The 23000-nt window shown below is 34.7% G+C and overlaps 1 protein-coding gene across 1 annotated transcript in view; it reads right to left on the bottom strand.

Moving 5' to 3' along the window:
• Positions 1-14038: 14038 nt before the first annotated feature.
• Positions 14039-23000, bottom strand: part of PRR16 (proline rich 16) — a 326938-nt gene continuing 317976 nt past the window's right edge. Inside the window, exon 3 of the transcript XR_608483.5 lies at positions 14039-15250. The gene's annotated coding sequence lies outside the window, so the exon portion shown is untranslated. The remainder of the gene's footprint in view (positions 15251-23000) is intronic.

Here is a 23000-nt window from a genome sequence, read left to right as displayed (position 1 = left end):
ATGCATGCAGAAGAGCATATTATTTGATACTTCCAAGCTACTGGGAAAGCTGAAGGAAGACCTGACTACAACTGAGCCAGCTGAGCACTACTCATCCCAGACTGACAACTAGAAGTTTTGCACAGAAAAAGAGGGATGAACTGGGATAGGAAGGCAGGCTCAGGAAAAGCAGCATGGTATCAGGGATCTGGAGTGAGAATGAGTACCAAAGGAACATGGTTGAGATCTTCACATTTGTTCCAACAAAGAAGCGTGATTGGTTATCCATTATCAATGCCGTCTTGATAAAAGAGTCTTTATGGCCCACTCGATTCACATCCCCAAGTTTTTACATAAATCAATCATACAACCTTTCATTTGGGACCCTAAGCTCTGAGCGTGACATCTCTCCCCTATTGTGTTACCTACCAATTATCATGAGGCCCTCTCCCTGTCCAGATGAGCACCACAGTAACAGCCCTGCAGAACACACCAGTCCCTGAGTAACACTGCATCTAATCATCAATTATTGGATGCTCCTTGTTGCCCCTTTCTACTTTGTCTCTTATAATAAATTAGTTTTGGTTGCTTTTTTAAAAAAATTAACAATACGGTCTTGACCTCAGACTTAACAGTAATGCAAGCTGCCTGGATGTCTGTTCTTTCACCCTTCCAAAGCAGGTGTAATATAACTCATAATAGAGTGGCTCACAAATATCACGTGAATTGAATTTGTTCATGGTTGGTGAAGCTGGAGACTTAAATGTGATTACTCACCATGTCTAGTTCTAGACCAGCATCGCTATTGCATACCTAGCCAGATAGAATATGAGCCATCATCATGATCACCACGTGTAACCCTTGTAGCCTTGCCTATAAGAAGCTAATTTGCTCCTAACACATAGTTCAATATAAAGTATATAAATAGATTGCCCTTTGATTGACTACTATGCTTTTTGCTAAAATGAGGTTAGTCATTTTCACGTTATTTGGGATTTGACCTCTTAAAATACATTTTTATTTTTCATTTATCTTAGTTTTTCTTTTCTATTTTACTAGCCCAATGTTCACATAGCTCCTTGGTGTTTCTTCCTCATCTCTCTGACTTCCAAATAATGGAGTGTCCTAGGATTCTATTCTTGTATACTGCTTTATATAAAATATTGTTTTAATAACGCTTACTTTCCCAATCTTCATCATTTTCTATTCACCACACACTGCTGTATTTTTCTTTATATTTCTTATTAGCATTGGACATATTCTGTATTTGCTATTACATTTGTGTTTACTGATCATCTAACTATTTTCATTATAATACAAGCTCTATTGTTTTTCTTGCGTTATTTTATCCCAGTTCTTAAAATCATGCCTCGGCCTAGTAGACACTGATTAAATATTTGTAGAGTGTTAGTATCAATCCTGGATTTCTAACATATTTGTTTCTTGTATAATTAATACATTTGTAAAGTAATTAAACATACTGTATTCCCTCAAATGATTTCTGCCCTACCAAGTTGATAGAATTATAGAAATATTTGATTATTATGTTTTGTAACTACCAGTACAGATGATAACTTAAGCCATTAATGTGAACAGAAAATAAGACAGGCCTTTACATTTTTTTTTTCTGTCTCTCTCTTTCTCAAATAAAATATAGGAACAAACAACAAAAAGAACAAGTTTAATGGTAAGTTTAATGGTTAGGTTAATTATTTTACCACAAGAGGGCATAAGTTCATTTATAAAAATCTATTTATGACAGTGCTCCATGTAATTGGAGAAAAACAAAACACAAAAAATGAAACGTCCACAGTGAATTCGTCAATCCTTCTCCTACAACTTCTGAGGAATTTCTTTGGACAGATGAAAAAAATAAATATTTCTGTTTATTTTCTATCCTACCAGGTGCCTGCCTAAGAATTTCATTGTTTTAACAAGCACTCTTTTAATTTCAAGCTTTTAGTGGAAAGCATTATATAGATGGGAGTTTATTGAAGAAATTATCTCAAAGAGTTTTCTTGGCTTTGCAAAAGAAGATTTTAATGATAAAGTGCTTTATTTAAGAAAGTGACAATAATTGGGGTTTGAAGGCAGTTAAAGACAGAATGGTCTGAAAAATGTGGTTAGCTGAGAAGATGGCTGTACTTTGGATATGAAAGAGAGACGACAATGCGTAGGATATGAACAAAAAAAAACCTCACATTCTGCAATGCAAAATGTGAAAATTTAGATTAATACTATTAATCTAAACACATTAAAACGAGTGCTGGCCCTTGAGCTAGGCTATCATCCTCCCGTATTTCTCTTGTTTCAGTAAAATTTGCTAGACCCAGAAAAGCCATGTGCTATTTGTGCTTTGGAGAAAGAGAATACAGGTGGTGTTCAGTCTGAGGAGAAACAGTGTGGAGAAGGACACCAAGTCCAAGGGGTGACCTGAGGAACCGAGCAATCAGTGGCAACAGGCAAGTGGAGCAGTTGGGGAAGGGAGAAAAGAACATTCTGCAGAGAGGCTGAGAAGGAACTGGTTTATCCTACAGTTGTGACAAGCAGGGGAAGAGGGAGTTTACTCAATGTGGAAAAAAAAACAGATATTTAGAGGATTTGGGAACTCCAAAGTAGCAAAAAATTGACTTATACAGAAGAAAGGCTTTTACATCCAGTTATCTAGTTATTTTAAATTCTAGTCTTGAAAAAATAAGAAGCAACAAACAGACTGCATTAGCATGCTCACTTACAAAACTTCTTTTACTGAAATGTACAGTACTTCATTGTTAAGCTCTTGGCTTTTATTGCATTTCTTGGCACTTTGTTTTCTTCTTTCTAGTGAATTAATTATATAGCTTAATATTCTTCAGTTTTGCCCTGATTTCTAGGAAGTTAAATTTTATGCTTTGCAATGCAAATGTATTAACCCTTACAGTAAAAGCATTTGCTTTATCTCCTTTCTTTTGCTACTAGGTTAGTGTTTGTGACCATGAATTATTTTGCATGAATTGCCTTTGGTATAGGCTTCCTCAAGTCGTTTTTGGAAGGGAGCATCATAAAATAAATCATTTCAGAATACCACAGGTCAGGAACATATCACCCAATGGGCAATCCAGAAAAGACTCTACCTTCCATGCCCAGTTTGTGGAGTATTGACAGAAGATGCTTCTTTAGGTGATGTGCCACTCCAAATGGTGACTTTAGATATAGTAGTTTATTTAGAAATGGAATGGCTTCCTTTAAAGCAATCTTAATTTCTCTCTAAGAAAATATATATGCTTTCTGGCATCTAAATTCAATGGCATCAAGGAAATGGTTTGAGTATGAGTGAGCTCTACCATCCGTACCAAAGGTCTTCTCAGTCTGTATTTTAATTGCCAGATTCCTTGTCTGTCTCTAAAATAGATTCTAGGTTCCATGAGGGCAAGCTCTCTATTTGGTTCTTCATTCAATCCCTATTCACCTGATAAAATTTGGAACATAACTGCTCAATATTTGTTAAATGAGTAAAGGAGAATAGTGAAGAGCAAGATTTTAAATTGGACCTAGCCTAAATTCAAGGATTATGAGTTTCCTGGAAGAAGGGTTGATGACTTTAAAGTGTAGTATTTCATGAAGACTCTTTTAGAAGTTAAAGCTGCCAGTAGGTTGAGATAATTTGCCTCTAGAAAAGGCTGAAGAGAACTACTTTGGGGCTTCCTTTGGTAATTTAATGTTCATGTTATTTTTGTCAGTATTTGAAGCAGGTAATGTTGATAGATCTTTTCTGCTTTGAAAAACCTATATCTAAAAGAGCCTTCTCACAAAAAAGGGAGGCTGCTTCTCAAATCTCAAGTGAAAGCAAACTTTTATCTCTTCCCTCTTTTGCTTTTAGTTTTGGTTCAGTTGTTTTAATTTTCTTAGCAAATTGAATTATTTTATTTAGGAAAACATCAGTGTCCAGTTTATATCACATATGCTGAAGAAAATAAACCATGCCAATAAAATCCACTGGCAAAGGCAATTTCCACTTCAGCACCTCTCAGTATTCTCTCGAATGGTCTACATGGAAGGAGTAGTTTAGAACTATTTCCTTTTTCTTGGGGGATGGGAGTGTTTTTCTCTCAGAAAAATAAATGATTTTAACTTCTTAACCATCTGCTAATTGTTCATGACAATACAACTTTAATACCTACATACATTAGTTAATATTTGGTAGAATATTAATATTTTTAATGTGCAAATAGAATATTCTGACATTTGAAATTCAAATGGATACTTTTTATTTTCTTTAAAATAACTGTTAGGCTACATAAGTGGACAGTTTTATTTGTTCTACATTAATTACTATGTACATTCTCCTGTTAAAAGTGTTGAATTTCTAAGAGAAGCAATTTTGTGACTAAGCCACAATGATTATAAGAACACATCTCCTATTTTATGCCATAATTAAACAACTGTTTGTTTGTTATTCTTAAAAGTATGATTTCATTCCAGAGGGGGATAATATTTAATGGCATCTTTAAACAGAAGCCTTAACATTAATTGACATCACACAGCAAATAAAATTTAACAAACATAGTATTTTCTGGTGTTTTGTAAATATCCCTAAGGAGGATGTTTTGCTTTTTGAGATATATTTATCTTATTTCCTTGTATTTCCTTAACTAATGTCTACATCTGTACTTTTGGAAAATAATAATTACTGCACCAAAGGCCATTTCTCCAGTGAACGTTCCTATTACCTTTCAAACTTAGGTTTTTCTCCCTTTTTAATTTCATTTCTTGTTAATTGAGTAGAATTTCCTGAAATGAATGAAAGACTTTTCATACATCACTATCATTACTATCAAATAATAAGAATATAATTCAAAAATCTATAGCATTTATAAATGCTGTAACACTGGCTATGGATATTCTTGAAGAAAGAGGTGCTCTCAGTTTCTACACTGGAATATACACAAGTGCATAGAAAATCAGCTACACCAGTGGCCCATACAGTGTTGACTGTAAGAGCAGAAAATAACCTAAATACCCCATGACTGAGAAATGAGTGATTACATTCTCATTTAAGATAGATAAAGCATTATCATGAGATACAAGTAACAATTTAAAAAATATATATATTATATATATATATATTTTCATATATAGACAAAAAGATCTCCAAGATTTATTCTTTTTAATTTTTTTAACTTTTAATTTTGTGGGTACATGGTAGGGTATATGTTTATATATTTATGGGGACATGAGATATTTTGACCAGGTATGTAATGCATAATAATCACATCAGGATAAATAGGGTATTCATTACCTCAAGCATTTATGCTTCGTATTTCAAAAAATCCAATAACACTCTTTTAGTTATTTTAAAGTGAACAATTACGATTTTTTTTTTACTATAGTCACCCTGTTGTGGTAGCAAATACTAGGTCTCATTTATTTTTACAACTATATTTCTGTACCCATTAACCAACCCCACTTCCCTGCTACCTTCACTGACTACCCTTCCCAGTGTCTGGTAACCATCATTCTACTCTCTAACTCCATGAGTTCATTCATTTTAATTTTTAGCTCTCAGAGATGCATGAGAACGTGTAATGTTTGTCTTTCTGTGCCTGGTTTATTTCACTTAACAAAGTGACCTCCATCCATATTGCTGCAAATGACAGGATCTCATTCCTTTATAATGACTGAATGTACTCCATTGTATGTTAAGTTTCACGTTTTCTTTATCCACTCATCTGTTGATGGACACTTAGGTTGCTTCCAAATCTTGGCTATTGTGAATAGTGCTGCAATAAACATGGGAGTGCAGATATCTCTTTGATATACTGATTTCCTTTCTTTGGAGTATACAGCTAGGAGTAGGATTGCTAGCTCATATGGTAGCTCTATTTTAAGTTTTTCAGGAATCTCCAAACTATTCTCAATAGTGGTTGTACTAATTTACATTCCCACCATCAGAGTATGAGAGGTCTCTATTCTCCGCATCCTCAGCAGCATTTGTTATTGCCTGTCTTTTGGATATAAGCCATTTTAACTGGAGTGGGATGAAATCTCATTGTAGTTTTGGTTTGCATTTCTCTGATGCTTAATGACGTTGAGCACATGGCCTCCTGTAACCATGCCCTGGCTACTGCCTATGTTAGCTCAAGGCCCTGGAGCTCTACAATTAGCAGGTGGTAAAGTTAGCAAGGTCGGTTACCTTTCCTTCAGGACAGTTACCTCCCCCTGGCCAAGGGTGGGGCCAGAGGTGCCGTCTGGGAACCAACGACTAGAGTAAAAAAACGTAAAAGTCTACCTGACCTTCTATGGCACTGCAGCTGAGCTGGTTCTCAAAGTACAGGATGCAGTTATTCCCACTCTTCCCTACCCTTGTCAAAAGTAGAGGAGCCTTGCCCCATGGCCACTGCCACCACAGACCCATGTGGAGTACTGCCAGGCTACTTCCAATGTTCCCTTAAGGCACGAGGGCTCTTTAGTCCACTTGTGGTGAATGCTGCCTGGCCTGGGACTCACCCTTCAGGGCAGTGGGCTCTCCTCTGTCCCAGGGAAGGTATAGAAATGCCATCTAAGAGCCAAGTCCTGGAATCAGGAACCCCAAGAGCTCTCATTTTGTTCTATACCCCTGTGGCAGAGCTGGTACCTTTGGTACAAGACAAAGTCTACTTTATTTTTTCCTTCATTTTTCTCAATCAGAAGGAGTTCTCCTTATAGCCACCACTGCTGGGAATGTGCTGAGACTCACCTGAAGAAATCAAGTCTCAGAATATCACCCAAGGCCCACAATGTACTACCTGGTAGGGCTGTTGGTTATTTCAGGCCCAAGGGCTCTTTAGTTAACAGGTGATGAATGCTGCCAAGAATAGTCCTTTCCTTCAAGGTAGTGGGTTCCCTTCTATCCAAGGGTGTGTCTAGAAATGTTACCTGTGAGCTAGATCCTGCAAAGGGGGCCTTACAACTATGATCAGTGCCTTACCCTGCTGTGCCTGAGCTGGTATCCAAGATGCAAGACAGAGTCCTCCTCACTCTTCCCTCTCCTCTCCTCAAGCAGAAGGAAGGGATCTCTTTTGGAGCTACAAGCCATGCTACCTGGGGCTAGGAGAGGGATGGTGACAGCTCTCTCCCAGCCACCCTGGTGGTGTCTCAGTAGGTCATGTGCCACCACCTCCCCCCACCACACACACATACACTGGCTCTGAACCCAGTTCGTTCCTGGGACTTGTCTAGGAGTTGCAGTTCTTGTGACCTAGATGAACTTTGAGGTTTATTTAGGGCCCCAGAGCACTCCAGCCCAACGTGGCAAGGCTTGCCGGAAGTCAAGTTTCAATCGCTGGGATAAGTGATTCCCCTCTGTCTAGGGCCGCTCTAATCACTCCCTCTGTGGGTGGGCATCAGCTGAGTTCAGTCCCGTTTTGCTTTCTGAGATCAATGCACTGTCTCACAATTACTTTTCTCTCCCTCTCCCAATGGCACAGATTCTCTCTCTGCAGGGTAAGGCTGCTGCTGGGGGATGGGGATGGGTGGCATTGGTGATTCAAGACTGTTTCTCCTACCACTTCAGTGCCTCTTTCAGCAATATCAAGTTAAAACCAGGTACTGTAAGTGCTCACTTGATTTTTGGTTCTTACAGTGGTGCTTTTTATTTGTAGTTGTTAAAATAGTATCCTTTCTGGGGCTACGATTGGTGGAGACTTCTATTCTGCTATCTTGCTCTACCCCTCTCTCCCAAGATCCATTTTTCAGTGGAACAAATTTAAGTGGTAGAGCATTATATAAATTATGATTCTATGAATGTAAAGCATATATGTACTCATATTCATATACACACAATTCTATTGTTCTGTTGACATTTATATTTACGTCAAAGATGACAGTGATTCCCTCTAGAGAAGAGCGTGCAAATGGTGGCATATGGGGACTTTTGTTTTATATGTATTATTTTTATTTTTATAATAATGATGAATTTAAAATATTTCTTATGTAAAGTGAAAACTTGAATTTAAAGTAATGTAAGACACTATGTATCTTTCTCATATCATGGTCAAGCTTTTTTCCCTCAATTTCTAGTTATTTCAAGTTAAAGTATATTTCCTTTAAAGTACTGCATATTTCCTGCTTGCTAATTTTCCAAAGGAACTGTTGTTAGTGCACTAAATATTATTCATTTTTGCAGTCTTTCATGTTTCACTAAAAATTTACTATACATTTCATTTGGATTCAATTATAGAAACATGAAAATTATTCAGAAATAGATTCATTAGCAAATTGCAGATTTAATTTGTACATTAAATAATATAAGAATAAACACTATTGAAATATTTAGATACTTTTCCAAATACACTGTAGAGCATCCTCAGGGAAATTGACTGGTGCTTGCACAACATATGTGTCCATGGCTTAGAACACTCATTTTGATTATAAGCATTGGTTAAATTAGTCTTCCAAGGATTAGCTTTAGTTTATGATTAAAAAGACCACAGTGTCTTTAATTCTGTGGACTTCCTTCTCTCTGATGGATCACACTGCATGCCATAATGGGTTCTATTTTTTCACTTCTAAATCTCAAATATTTCGATTGATGTAGTTGTTTTATAAATTCATAGCTGGCAAAAGACTAAAGAAAGTATATGACTGTGGTTAGGCAAGTGCTTATAACTGTGGAGACCTGCATTTTCTGTGGAACCCATGGATCTCCTTTACATAATTACTTTTAAATTTTGAGTGTTTTTGTTTCCTCAATCAAAGCCTCAGGAATACCTGAATACTTTGACTATCCTCAATAAACAATCACTTCTTTAGACATGCCCAAACCAAAAAGTATGAGGGATGCTTTCATAGAACCAGCATAAAATGTGCCCCGAAATGTTAAGTACTTGTTGAGTAAATACAATGATATACTACTTTAGTGTTCCTTTTTCCAAAAAACAAGCGATAAAAACACCATACTAAAATGTGCACAAGTCAGTTATTGATAAAATATATCTACCAATACATTAAACTATCATGATGGAGTGTGAATGCCCATAGTTACAATTTCCCTTACAATCCCTTTTGTCACCTATAAAGTGTATTGTGCCTTATGAACCAGAACTGCAGTGTGATGAGCTGTTCACAACAGGAGATACGAGTCTCACCAACTGACCACTCTTGTGCACATATTTACAGAAAGGAATAAACATTAGTGTAGTAGAATCCTCGAAGATTAAATGTGCATATGCTGTGACTCGACTTTATCAATTTGCTCTTGAAAATACACGCTGAAAATTTTATTTTCTCATGTTTGCATATAATTTAATGCCTGAAATCCTCAATATTCAAACTAGTGCATGATGAATTAGTGTCACATTTTGGAAGTCTTGCGGCAGAGTTAGATGGTTGTGTATACCATCATTTATTTTCTGCAGCTTCTTTAGTGTCAGAATGCCAACTTCATTTAACATGGCCAGCCAAAAGACTAAATTCCTTAATTCTCCTTGTGCTTCAGATTTGAGCAATGCCAAACATACCAAAATATTGTATGAGTAGTTTTCAGTAAGTTTTCTTTAAAAGAAGGAAATAGCTGTCTCCTCATCCTACTGCCTGGAACATGCATACAATGTCTGGAGTTCCATCTACTGTTGTGCATCATGAGGAAAAACGTTATAGTTTAAGGATGTCAGAGCAGAAAGTTGAAAGAAGCCTGATTCCTGATGATTTCATAGAGTTTCCTTTTCAGGTATAAACAGACACTTATTTATTATTTTAAGTTTTCTGGCAAACATAGGCAAACACAATTTAACGCAAGTTAGTTTCAACACATTTTTTATATATGTTTATTGTAAGTCTATCTGCAGTTGCTGAAGTCATTATGAATTAATACAGGCCTACTGAATAAACTTTTTATCTCCATTGAGTATTATATCCTATAAAAGTTTGAAAATGCTTCCAAGGCCATTCTTAATTTTTTAATTTAGAATTTTGCTCTCTTTGGTATAGACATACCTCAAAGATGTTGCTGGTTCCAGGCCATTGCATGAAGTGAATATCTCAACAAAGCCAGTCACACAATTTTATTTTGTTTGTCAGTACATATAAAAGTTATTTTTATAATATACTATGGTCCATTAATTGTGCTATAGCATTATGTCTAAAAAATATATATATGAATTTAAAAGTACTTTATTAGTAAGAAGTGCTAACAATCATCTGAGCTTTCATGAGTCATCTTTTTGCTGGTGGAGGATATTGTCTCTATGTTGAGGGCCTTGCTCTGGATTAGATTTTGGCTTAAGGGAATGTTGTGGATGGTTTGATCTTCTATCTAGACCACTCGAACTTTCTCCATGTCAGCAATAAGGCTGCTTCACTTTTTTGTTTTATCATTTGTGTTTTTACTAGAGCAGTTTTAATTTTCTTCAAGAACATTTCCTTTGCATTCACAACTTGGCAAACAATTTGGCACAAGAAGTCTAGCTTTCAGCCTATCTCAGCTCTCAATATGCCTTCCTCACCAAACTTAACCATTTCTAGCCTTTGATTTAAAATGAGAAACATGCAACTCTTTCTTTCATTAAACACTTAGGGGACACTGTAGGGTTTTTAATTGGCCTAATTTCAATATTCTTGTGTCTTAGGGAATAGGGAGGCCTAAGGACAGAAGAGAAATAGGGGAACGGCTGCTTGATGAAACAGTCAAAACACACACATTTATTGATTAAGTTCGCCATCTTATATGGGCGTCATCCTTGGCACCCAAAAACAATTACAACAGTAACATCAAAAATCACATATTACCATAACACATATAATAATATGAATATCAATATAATAATGATGCATATGCTTGAAATAGCGTAAGAATTACCAAAACATGACATAGAGACACAAAGTAAATGCATGCTGTTGGAACATGATGCTGATAGACTTGCCCCATATAGGCCACAAACCTTCAATTTGTAAAAACCACAACATCTGTCTGAAGCACAACAAAGCAAAGCACAATAATATGAGTCATGATTGTATTCATTTTGAGCCTCTTTTTCTTATAGTTTATACTCAGTCAGATATATTTTAACCTATTGTTTCAAATATGTAACTTTCTGCATCTCTTTGTTTTGGCAGTGCAAGTAAATCTTTCCTGTTGATGAGTGAGAGAGATTATAGTGGACTTGGTGGTGGGAGGAAAATGTCATCTTAGTCTTTTCAGGAGTTAAACATACCTACATTTGTTGTACTGGATACATTCAGCACATAACCACATTCTATTAACAAGGAACCACGTATATTATACAATGGTGGTCCCACAAGGTAATACCACATTTTCAATGTATCTTTTCTATGTTTAGGTATGTTTAGATTCACAATTATCATTGTGTTACCACTGCTTACAGTATTCAATACAGTAATTTGTTGTACAGGTTTGTGCCCTGCAAGCAAAATAGGCTATAGCATCTAGGTTCATGTAAGTACATTATATGATGTTAGAACAATAATGAAATCACCTAACTCCTCATTTTTCAGAAAGTATCCCTGTTTTTAAGCAATACATGACTATAGTTCTGTCATTTCTGCATACTTAACTATTTTTACCCTTCTTATTGTTTTACTCTTCGTTCTGTTTTATTCTTTATATTGTTTTTACTCTTCATATTTTTTGTTTCTTTACCTAGGATGTAGATAGGTAAGATCTGATTTCCATCTAACCAGTCTTCTCTGCACTACTCTCTTTTTTCTCTTTGCACAACTCTAGATTTTTTCAGGTCTTCTGATGTCTTACCTTCTTCTTCCTCTTGGCAGTGCTTTGCACATGATTTTTCCCTTTTTATCCACTAGTCACCCTTCAGATCTCAGTTCAAAGCTTTCTCTACCCACTGGGTTAGAGCCACTGGACATGTGATATCTCCAAACCATATACCTTTTTTTTTTCTTTTTCTTTTATTTTTTTCTGAGGCAGGGTCTTAATCTTTTCAGGAGTTAAACATACCTACATTTGTTGTACTGGATACATTCAGCACATAACCACATTCCATTAACAAGGAACCACGTATATTATACAATGGTGGTCCCACAAGGTTATATCATATTGTCACTGTGTCTTTTATATGTTTAGGTATGTTTAGATACACAACTTCTGAAAGTCTTGCTCTGTCATCTGGGCTGGAGTGCAGTGGCACAATCTTGGTTCGCTGCAAACTCCTTCTCCTGGGCTCAAGCCATCCTCCCACCTCAGCTAACCAAGTAGCTGGAACTACAGGCACTCACCACCGTAGCCACCTAATTTTTTATTTTTTGTAGAGACAGGATTTCACCGTGTTGTCCAGATTGGTCTCGAACTCCTAAGCTCAAGTGATCACCCTGGCCTCGGCCTCTCGAAGTTCTGGATTAACAGGCGTGAGCCACCACACCCAGCCCACATACTTTTCTTTATAGAATTTAGCATATTGTAATTTTTTTGTTAACGTGTAATTAAATGTTTAATGTAGTTCTCTCCAACTAGATTTTAGACTCTATTAAAATAGAGTCTATGTATTTTTTCTCACCCTTTTGTTCCTAATGACCTGCATAATTCATGTCCCATAGTGAGCACTCAGTAAATAAGCAAGATTATCTTACCTAAGTAAACATAATAATTATGTGAATAGGGGCCAGCAAGGAGAGACTTGCATGTTATGTGTAAGACACCAGCACTCTAAAAGAAAATGTTAGGAAGTGAAGATTATCTACATTGGCATTTCGAGATAAAAATGAAACCTGTTAAGTAGTACTTCTCAGTGGGAACTGGCAATTGTTTAATAGATTTTGTAAAAGTAATATTGACTTGTGAGAATAGCAGGTTTAAAAGTTGAAGATGAAAGAAGAAACAGTGATGGACAAGTGAAATAACTAAGAAAGTAAATATAATCAAAACTTAAGAGAAAAAACAAACTAAATTCAAAGAAAATTTTAGACACTTTTTCTAGTCTGGCCACCTCCAGTCTCTAACTCACTTTATAAACTACTACTGGAGTTATCCTGCTGAAGAGCAGGCCTGATCATTTCACATATTTGCAGTCTTTTAGACATTCGCGAGAGAGTACAGCTGGTAAGCAGCACTTTATCACTGAGTATATGCACAAAATAAAGAACTATATTTTTTATCACATATGCTTGATTAATTTTATTGTCAAATATTTTTGGGAAAGTTGGCTTTCCTATTTATAAGTTCAAATAATTTACAGATTCAAGCAATCAGCATGGATTGCTTCATGGATGAGTTCAGGCATCTATACTTCAATGCCCATCATCTCACAGGAACTGGCAATTTGATTCCTTGCTTGATTATTTTAATGTACAATATATTAGTTTTCAGAGGTTCAAATCATGCAAAATAAACTAATTTTCTTCATTACATTGCAAGGTATTCTAAGTACCAGGAGATATTGCAGAGTGTAAACCAATTTAAGTGTACAGAACAACATGTTGGGAGTTTGATTTTATATCATAGTTTGGGAATAAGCCTAATGACCTATTCTTTTAATTGTTATAAGCAATTTGTTTGAATTGTACACTGCAAACAGCTCTTTTTGATTGAGTTCCATTTTTGCTCCAGTATGATTACCTACTCATAGGTAGATGATAGATGATAGATAGATAGATAGATAGATGATGATAGATGGATAGATAGATAAATGGATAGATAGATAAATGATAGAAGTTCTTAGCAGACTTCTGGATAACAATAATGAGAACACTTTAGGTAGGATTAGTGACCTTTTTTTAAAATCTAATTATTACGTTCTGAACATAATTCCAGAAACAAAACTTAGAAAAAATCCTTACTGATGCAATACCTGAGCTTTCTGTTGTCTAGCAATGTTCCCTTGTATTAAAATTAATTCTCAATAGTTATAACTATAATATTAAAATAGCCCTTCACAAGAAAGTCATAGTGAAAAATATACCATGTTTTTCAGAGCTCAGAAAACAGAAAGCACAATTTTATACTACAAAAATACTTGAAATATCCATCTTCCATTAGTTCTGAATTAATATGACAAAAGCTTGCCAATGAACCAAAAGAAACTTGTTTTCTTGGTAATGAAAACCAAATCAAATAAGCAACTACAAACAATACAAACAACAGATTTATTTAGAAAAATAAACTGAAAATGCTGTTTGGCTATAAAAACTGTTATATGCCAAATACAAATTACAAATGACTTTTTAATTAAGAGAACAAATAGATGTTCAACACAAATGCTTAGTGTGCATTTCACTGTATTTGACTTCTTGGTTGTTAATGATATCAAATGATCTTCATTAAAAACTTTGGATCCCTTTTGGATTCATTTGACCACACTGATGCTTTTTCATTGTTATTCTGTAGATGTTTTTAAATTTGTTTTAAAATCAAATCCATTTTTTATTAGATAACTGATTTTTTTTTGAAAGAAGAAAAATCAATGTCTTGAGAATTCTTACATTTTTCCATTTTGGATTCCTGCAAGAAACTGCTTGCTGTGGTCTCAAAACTCATGGGACCATCTGTGCAAATAACAGCACACATCATTACCCTGAATGGAAGTGACAGTGCAAATATTAGAAGTTCACTGAGAAGTAATCAGTAAGAACTGACTTCCCTCCTCTTCCAACCAATATAGCGTGAAGGACTGAATGTGAAAATTTTTCAAGCAATTGACAACAATGCTATTATCTCAGTATGGCTTTGAGGCTATACACAAGATGGCAAACATTCTCTGTCTGCAAACAGCAACATTCGTCCTAAGACTGTGCATTGCTGCAATGTTTCTCTGTTCATTCAGTTTTCTTTTTGTCTGCATATTTTGAAATGATGTGTAATTCTGGCTACAGGTACCTCATCTCTCTATACTTTAACCTTCCCAAATGATAAATCAGTTTATAATATACTGGTTTAATTGCTTAATATTAATTTTGTTGGTATCACATCTGGGAACAGTTTATTTCCATAGTGAAACAAGATGAGTTGGTTTGGGGTTTATGTTTTGTTGGCTTCTTGTTTAGTCCTTTCCATTTATTTATTTTATGTTCATGGTAATTTCTGAGTGAAGAGATTTAAGGCTGTGGCTTTTCTTTACCCCCAAGGCTCTGCTCATGGCTGTCAGATAGAGGAAGATGATTTTATGCAGACTCTATCAGCGATCATTTGTGCTCCAAGGTTGAGGGATTTGCTGCTTTGAGATGGTCAGGCTTCTGGTTACTTTAGAAATAGATCTGTCCTCAGGAAGTCATAAAGATGAATCTGAAGTGAGAAAAACGAATTGACATGCCCCCAAGTAAAGGTATTCCTTCCAACCTGAAGGAGCTGTCAGAAGAAGGAAAACAAAATACAAATATGATCAGTTTAAACAGTATGGTTTAACAAAAACACACAAAGATTATTAAAAATGAAGCAATCATTTGCTAATAATAATCTTAGATTATTTACATTGTCAAGCATTTTATTTTAAATGTCTAAACACAGTTTAAATAAATATTCCATTTAAATTGTATATATTATTTTATAACTTAGTTATCAAAATTTAAGTACAGTAGTATGATTATACCTAAATTAAAAGATCTTCCCTTATTCCTAACAGTGTTTAGAACGTCAGATAAATTTGTCATTAAGTATAATAAGTTCTCAAAATAGTTAAGAAATGCTTTTCCATTGAGGTAGATCTTTCATTTGAAATAATAACCACAAAGTGCATTTTCACAACACTGTATAATGTAAGAATGATGTAATTTTTATTGCAATCTATACAGTTTAAACTTATTACCAGATTAAAAAAGGGATATTTTTCCTTGATATAGCAGAGAATTAGCCATATAATTAATCTTCCTTCACTTTAGGAGTATCTGCAATACTTTTAAATAAGTACATTAAAATAAATTATATCCATATCTCTAATTTGATTCTTTTTGGAAAACAAAAAGAAATGCCACAATTATCACCCTGACAACCCAACATGAGACATGTTTAGCACCACTTAATGTGGAGTGTGTCTGTGGTCTTCTATTTAAGTTAAGATGTAATAAAGAATATTGATGCTTACACTCACAATAATAGGTTCAGAATGTTATTACTATAAATCTAGTATAATGATTAATTGATTTATAAGTTATCAGAAAAGTCAGAGACAGAGGAATGCCTTTAAGTGTATTTTTTTAATCTTAAAGTCCATCTGAGAACCCCCTGTTTTAACCCTTTCATTTGGGGTTAGGCATACCCCAACTTATTTGTACAGGAAAGTGGAAAAGCCTGTTTGGAACTGGCCTAACTTTATATAATCCCAGCAGCATTGCTTGCCTCTATTGGTGCCATTTTTGTATCATCTAGAAATATAAGTCTCTATGTATGTTAAGGAAACCAGCACTCAAGCTGTTATTAATGAACAAGCAATAGTCCCACAATAATATTTTTGTTTTACTATTAAATAAAAATCTTAAATAGTATGAAAAACACACAAAGCCGACTTTCCACAAATGTGTGGGTACATAATTCATGGATTTGAAACAAAGATAATTAAATGTGCCAATTATATTTTTAACGGTTATGTAATATGGGAGTCTTCAGCAGCCTTTGATAAGCTGCTACAGCTTATTAAAACTTCAATCTATTATTTGTTTAAAAATATTGATGCATCACCTACTGTGGTCTACTCTAGAGTCCATGGATACAAAAAACTTATTTCTTGCTCTCCAAGGAGATTAGTATCTGAAAGCTAAAAAAGCAAACATTCATAGTAAAAAATTGGTGCCACAATATATGTAAATATAAAATGTTAGAATGAACACGGCGGTAGTGAGCCTACAAAAGGTGGCATTTGAATTGAAATTTAAGGGATAGGTTGGAATTTTCAAAAATAGTAAAATGTTACTAGTTATGAAATAAGGGTATTTCAAGCAGAGGGAGAAACATGATCAAAGGCATAGAAGCAAGAGAGAGAGTAAGACCTTTAATGTTGTATAGCATAAAATTATAAAGAGAAAATATAAGTTTCTGAAGAGCTTGACAGAGGACAGGGTGTCCTTTTATACTATGTAAAAGTAGATATTTATGCTAATGGTACTGGAAAATGTTGAAAAATTTTGATGAGGAGGGTGCCTGGAAGAAGTGTGGAAAGTACAATGGAGGAGGAGGAAGTAACTTATGCTCCATATTTTCAGTAAAGACTTGGCGAAGACACCGGCTGAAAGCAATTAACTATGAGTACAGTTGCAGATGCTTTCTTAATGGTAAATTGAAGTGAGCAAACTAACCCATTCCTTCTTACTAAATTAAGAGAGCGTTTTATTCAATTACCATCCATTCAAGATAAGAGCAAACATTATTACAGGCGTTTCTTGTTCCACCAAATTTTTAGGTATCTTATGGAAGCGGATATTTGCCTCTCAGCCCTCAGTGGCCATACGTTAAAAGTAGAAAACAAAATCATCTTACCAGTAGAAGTCCATATCTCCTGATTAGATTCTAAGATTGGATATTAAAGGAATGTATTTAAATATCACTGAATTTTGAAGATTTGTTACATATATCCAGGCTTCTCACTGGATGGTATGAGATACCACATTTGATCCATTACCTCAGACCCACTAAACAAAGCCTCAAATTGCTTTTCATGTATAATTTTGCCTATGAAATAATTTTATGAACTTCCATTATTATTGGTTATAAAATACACAAATTTTTAAACCTCCACATTCTTTTTTGCATGTTTACTTCAAATATAGAGACATAATATACCATCACTGTTATACAAGTTAAATAAGTCTACTCCACATTGAAATAATAAAAAATAAATGATCAACAAAAAGATCTTGTACAATCAAAAATGAATTGAAGCATTCTCTATGGAAATGCCTTCTGACTCATTCTTCATATCAACGGGTTAATTGCTCTATTCTGTTTGAAATGACTTTGCTTAAAACCATATAAGATTTACTCACTTTTTGGATGGAATAGGTCAAAGTTTTCAAGCGCTTCAAGGGTCATTTTCTCATTCTTGTAAATGTTTTGAGGCCCAAATGCAATATGCAAAATGTGAATGATGCTAGATAATTTTTAGTCTTGAAGCATTAAATGTCAAGTTAATTAATTTATGTAAGTAACATATTAAGTGACTGAGAACATTTCTATGCAGTAAGGGCAGTATGATTTAAAAATGCCAAAGACAGCAAGCAAAGCTAAGGAAATGCTAAAAATAATACAAAAAATTTTTCTAAATAGACATGTCTCATAATTATATATTTATTTGCATTTTGGTAAAATTTTTATAATTTTCTTCTTTATAATCTATATTTATATATTTTAATTACACACATTTTTGTATATTATAGTTTTGAAATATATTTTATAAAATATATATAATACTTAATTTAAAATATTTAATATATATAATATACAATTTAAAATATTTTAAACTATAGGACAATGTGTCATGTGTCTGTTGCATTATAAGAAGTAGTAACTGTTAAGAGACCAAAATCATGTTAAAGAAAATCTGTCTTATTTCTCCTGACTGTTAAAAGCAGCCCTCCGAAACCAGATACAGTTTATCCACTCTGATTTATTCTTATTATAGGCAATGTTGTCTAGTAATATGGCTGGTTTCCATGAAAATAAAACTTGAAAGTTAACCCAGGGTAATTTTTATTTTTATGGAAAAGAAGAATATGTTTTGCTATCCCTCTATTCACATTAAGAAACAGAAATATTTGGGAATTTAGATTACCAAACAGACAAGATTTTGTGACTCATAAAACAATAAAATTCAACATAACAGGTATGCCTTTAACCCAAGAAACCAAAAAAAAAATAACAAAAGCTTTCTTCCACAAACTATGAAATACTAATGAAAATTTAAAAATTAATAAAAACTAGCAAAGCTACAAAAAATGAAAAACTTGATTTTTTAAAATCATCTTTTTTTTTGAAAAGAATGACTAAAATATATATATTGCCATGGAAGAATAAAAAGAAAAACGTAAAGAAAAAGCAAATGGGTAACTTTAGAAATCAGGAAAAAAGAGCATTTAAGAGACTTCTAGGCCAGGCGCGGTAGCTCACATCTGTAATCCCAGCACTTTGGAAGTCCGAGGCGGACGGATCACAGGTCAGGAGTTCGAGACCAGCCTGCCCAATATGGTGAAACCCTGCCTCTACTAAAAATACAAAAACTAGCCAGGCATGGTAGCAGGTCCTGTAGTCCCAGCTACTGAGGAGGCTGAGGCAGGAGAATTGCTTGAACCTGGAAGGCGGAAGTTGCAGTGAGCTGAGATCGCGCCACTGCACTCCAGCCTGGGTGACAGAGAAAGACTCTGTCTCAAAAAAAAAAAAAAAAAAAAAAAAGAACACACCCACACAGAGAGACTTCTATGTGTACAAGTAAATCAAATAATCTGATAGAAAAATATGAATTACTAACTTTGCCTTAGGAAACATTTAAACAATCAATACCAACAAAAGAAAATGAAAGGCAGTCAAAGCTTTCCCACTGAAATAAGGCGTCATGATGAGATGAGCTTTCTTGATGCTGGGCATTCTTGTAATTGGTCATGTTCTTTGCTTATGGGCTGTTATAATAGATACTGATTCCTATTTGGGACCTAAGTGTAAGCCAGGATAACTCTCATACCCACGTATGGTCTCCATCTTTCATACTTGTCACTTTGCAGAGTTAGAAAAAGGTTGTAGCCCTAGACACTTGTCAAAACTCTCATGGAAAAAAAATAACCAATACTGCCTTACTGGCAAGCTTTGTTTATGATATTTGTATTATTCTAATGAAGCCATTAGCAAGTGTGGCCTACTGTAGTCAAGTGAGATTGTTCAGTTGAGCCTACAACTACTGGATGTTATACACAGGGAGAGATTCCTTTTATTTGCACTTATCAAAATGTTACTGGTTTCATCTAATAGCAGCGGGTGGTCAGGTGAGGTGTGGAGTAGCCTGTGTAGCACCTGCAACTAGTTACATAGTTTAAAGATACACCTAACACCTGAGAACCATTAGGATGGTGCCATGGATATTCCTCTCCTGGTCATAATGAGCCCATGGTTTTGTGATTCTAAGAGAAGAGAGAATTTTGAATAAGATGTTCAATGTCATTCTTCTAGGAAGAATTAGCAAAAAATGTAAAACGTGCTATAATAGAGAGTTGAGCAAAAGTTTCCTTGAGACCTGGGAAAAAAGTTTCAAAGAGCTTTCATGGATAAAAATTATATTTAATCTAGCTCTTAAGACAGGTATTTCTTCTTTGAGAAATGTCTACTCCGATCTCTTGCTCATTTTTATTCAGATTTTTTTGCTATTGAGTTTTTTGAGTTTCTTACATATTCTGGTTATTGAGTTCCTTATAGATTATTGTGAGTTGAATAGTTTGCAAATATTTTCTCCCATTCTATAGGTTGTCTCTTTGCCAACAGGCATATACAAAATAAGCTCAACATATATAATCATCAGAGAAATGCAAATTAAAACCACAATGAGATATCATTTCACTCCAGTTAAAAATGGCTTTTATAAAATAGAGAAAATAACAAATGCTAGCAAAGATGTAGATAAAGTTAAGCTCGTACACTGTTGGTAGGAATGTAAATTGGTATAGACATTATGAAAAATAGTATGAAGAATCCTCAAAAAAAATAAAAGTAGAACTACCACATGATCCAGCAATTCCACTGCTGGGTATATAGATCCAAAAGAAAGAAATTCAGTATATTAAGAGATATCTGTACTCCCATGTTTATTGCAGCACTACTCACAATAGCCAAGATATGAAATAAATATAAATGTCCATCAACCAATGAATGGATAAGAAAAAGTGGAACATATATAAAATGAAATATTATTCAGCCATAAAGTAGAAAGATATCCTTTGTAATTACATGGTTGGAACTGGAGGACATTATGTCAAGTGAAATAAGCCAGCCACAGGAAGACAAATACACATGTTCTCATTCATAGGTGGGAGCTTAAAAAATTATCTTATGAAGGTGGAAAGTAGAATGATGATTACCAGAGGCTGGTACAGGTAGTGGGAATGGGGGGGAAAAGGGGTTGGTAAATGGGTACAAAAATTCAGTTAGATTGTAAGAATAAGATCTAGTGTTTGGTAGCACAGTAGAGTGACTATAGTTAACAATAAATTATTGTATATTTCCAAATAACTAGAGAGGGTTTGGAATGTTCCCAACACAAAAACATGATAAATGTTTTAGGTGATGGGTGTCCAGATACCTTAATTTGAGCATAATACATTGTACACTTCTATCAAAATATTTCACATACCCCTTAAATGCATACAACTATTATGTACTCATAAAAATTAAAACAATTTAAATTTTTTAAAAGATAGATAGGCAGCATATTACCAGTTTGAAAAAAGAAAGTTGAGGGAAGCATCCTAGGTAGACAGAGAAAATGATCTCAATGCAGTTTTTAAAACATGATGCCATTCTACCTATCTAGTACGTTCTACATTCTGCCCATGTATCAGTTCTAAGTTTTGAGAAGTTTGTTTTGGCTATTATATGGATATATATAGAATTAAACACCAATGATTGAATTAGAAAAAGTCATTTATGGGTGCACTTCATTGTAATCTTTAAGTCTGATTAAATAGCTGCTTTAGAAAAATATTTCATTTCATGCTTCGCAAACTATGAATACTGAGTAAATCACATTGAAAATGATTATTGTAATGTGAAGAAAATGATATTACTAATTCTATCATTGGTTCTAATTTAACACAAATAATTCTTTCTTATGAATTATATATGACATTTTCTAAAATGCGATTGTGATTCTGATGGCTGCACCTGTTTTCCTGAGTCTGAGAGCAGTGCGAGCACTGCCTAAGGAATCTGTACATCCACCAGCAAGACATACTGCATGAACTTTGAGTAAGTTCTTCTCATATTGAGGATATTTAGTAAGTATGCATCTGCCTGACAAGCAACAACTTAGATGACAATTTAAATCTTTAAGATTAGATGGTCATTTTCTAAAGTAAGCACCTGATACCCTGAAATATAATGCACTTCAGAATTGCCCTTCTCATCTGAACTGGTGGGTTCAGACAGTTGTATACATTAACATTAGTTCCAAATTACCAGGACCAGCCACAAAATTTGCAGGGCCCAAAGAAAAATAAAATTCAGGGCTCTGTTTGAAAAAGCAGGATAAAAGCTCTTTCTTTCTCATCCAGTCTCTCTAGGTTTACCACTTAATGCCTGTTCCACTGGACACAGGGATGCTTACAGAGTGAACACAGACCTTCACAATCCCTGGAGCCCTACCTTTTAACTTATGACTGCAGTGCTTTGGTCCCCACTGAGATAGAGGGAAGCAGCATATGGGAGGGAAAATAGGTAGCCAGTAACTCATCCAGGGAAATGTGGAACCAACCCCGAGGGGAAGCGCTGAGATCCTAGTCACATGTCATTGTCCGATCAGGCTTCACTTTTAAAACACAAATTGAAAGATAAAACAATTAAAATCATCAAGATGGTGACTGTAGACCTCAATAAAACCCCAAGTGCCATGGGGTGCAGTTATGAAGGTGGGCTGCATGTATGGAGGGATTGTGGTTTTGGAGGTGGGTACTTCTGAACACTGAGCACAGGGGCCTGTGCAAATGCACTGGTCACACACTTATGAAGCTGATCCTGCAAGTCTGTCACAAATAGATGCTTTAATCTGTCCCACTCCAAACTTTTACATTAAAGTCCAAAATAACACCAACCACACACTCAGTTTAGATTGGTATTATGGTTTATTGTGGGTGTTTTTTCATTCAAGAGTCACTACAGAAGAACAATGTGCATGAAAGAAAAGTAGTAACATGAACAATAGTAAAAAGAATGCATTGAAATATTTATATGCCAAATCACTGTTTTTATTAGTAAATTACAAATACCCACTTGTTAAAGTTTTTGCAATTTTACCTAGAAAAATAGAATTTTTATCAATTCTTGCAACCTTTTCCCTTTAAAATTAGGACATAATTTGTAAGGTCTATCTACAATATTCAAATACTTGAAAAATGAATTTGGTGAAATTCCCTAA

The sequence above is a fragment of the Pan paniscus genome, chromosome 4, assembly GCF_029289425.2.
Source record: "Pan paniscus chromosome 4, NHGRI_mPanPan1-v2.0_pri, whole genome shotgun sequence".
NCBI classification, from domain to species: Eukaryota; Metazoa; Chordata; class Mammalia; order Primates; family Hominidae; genus Pan; species Pan paniscus.
This window is presented reverse-complemented; position numbering and strand designations above follow the sequence as displayed.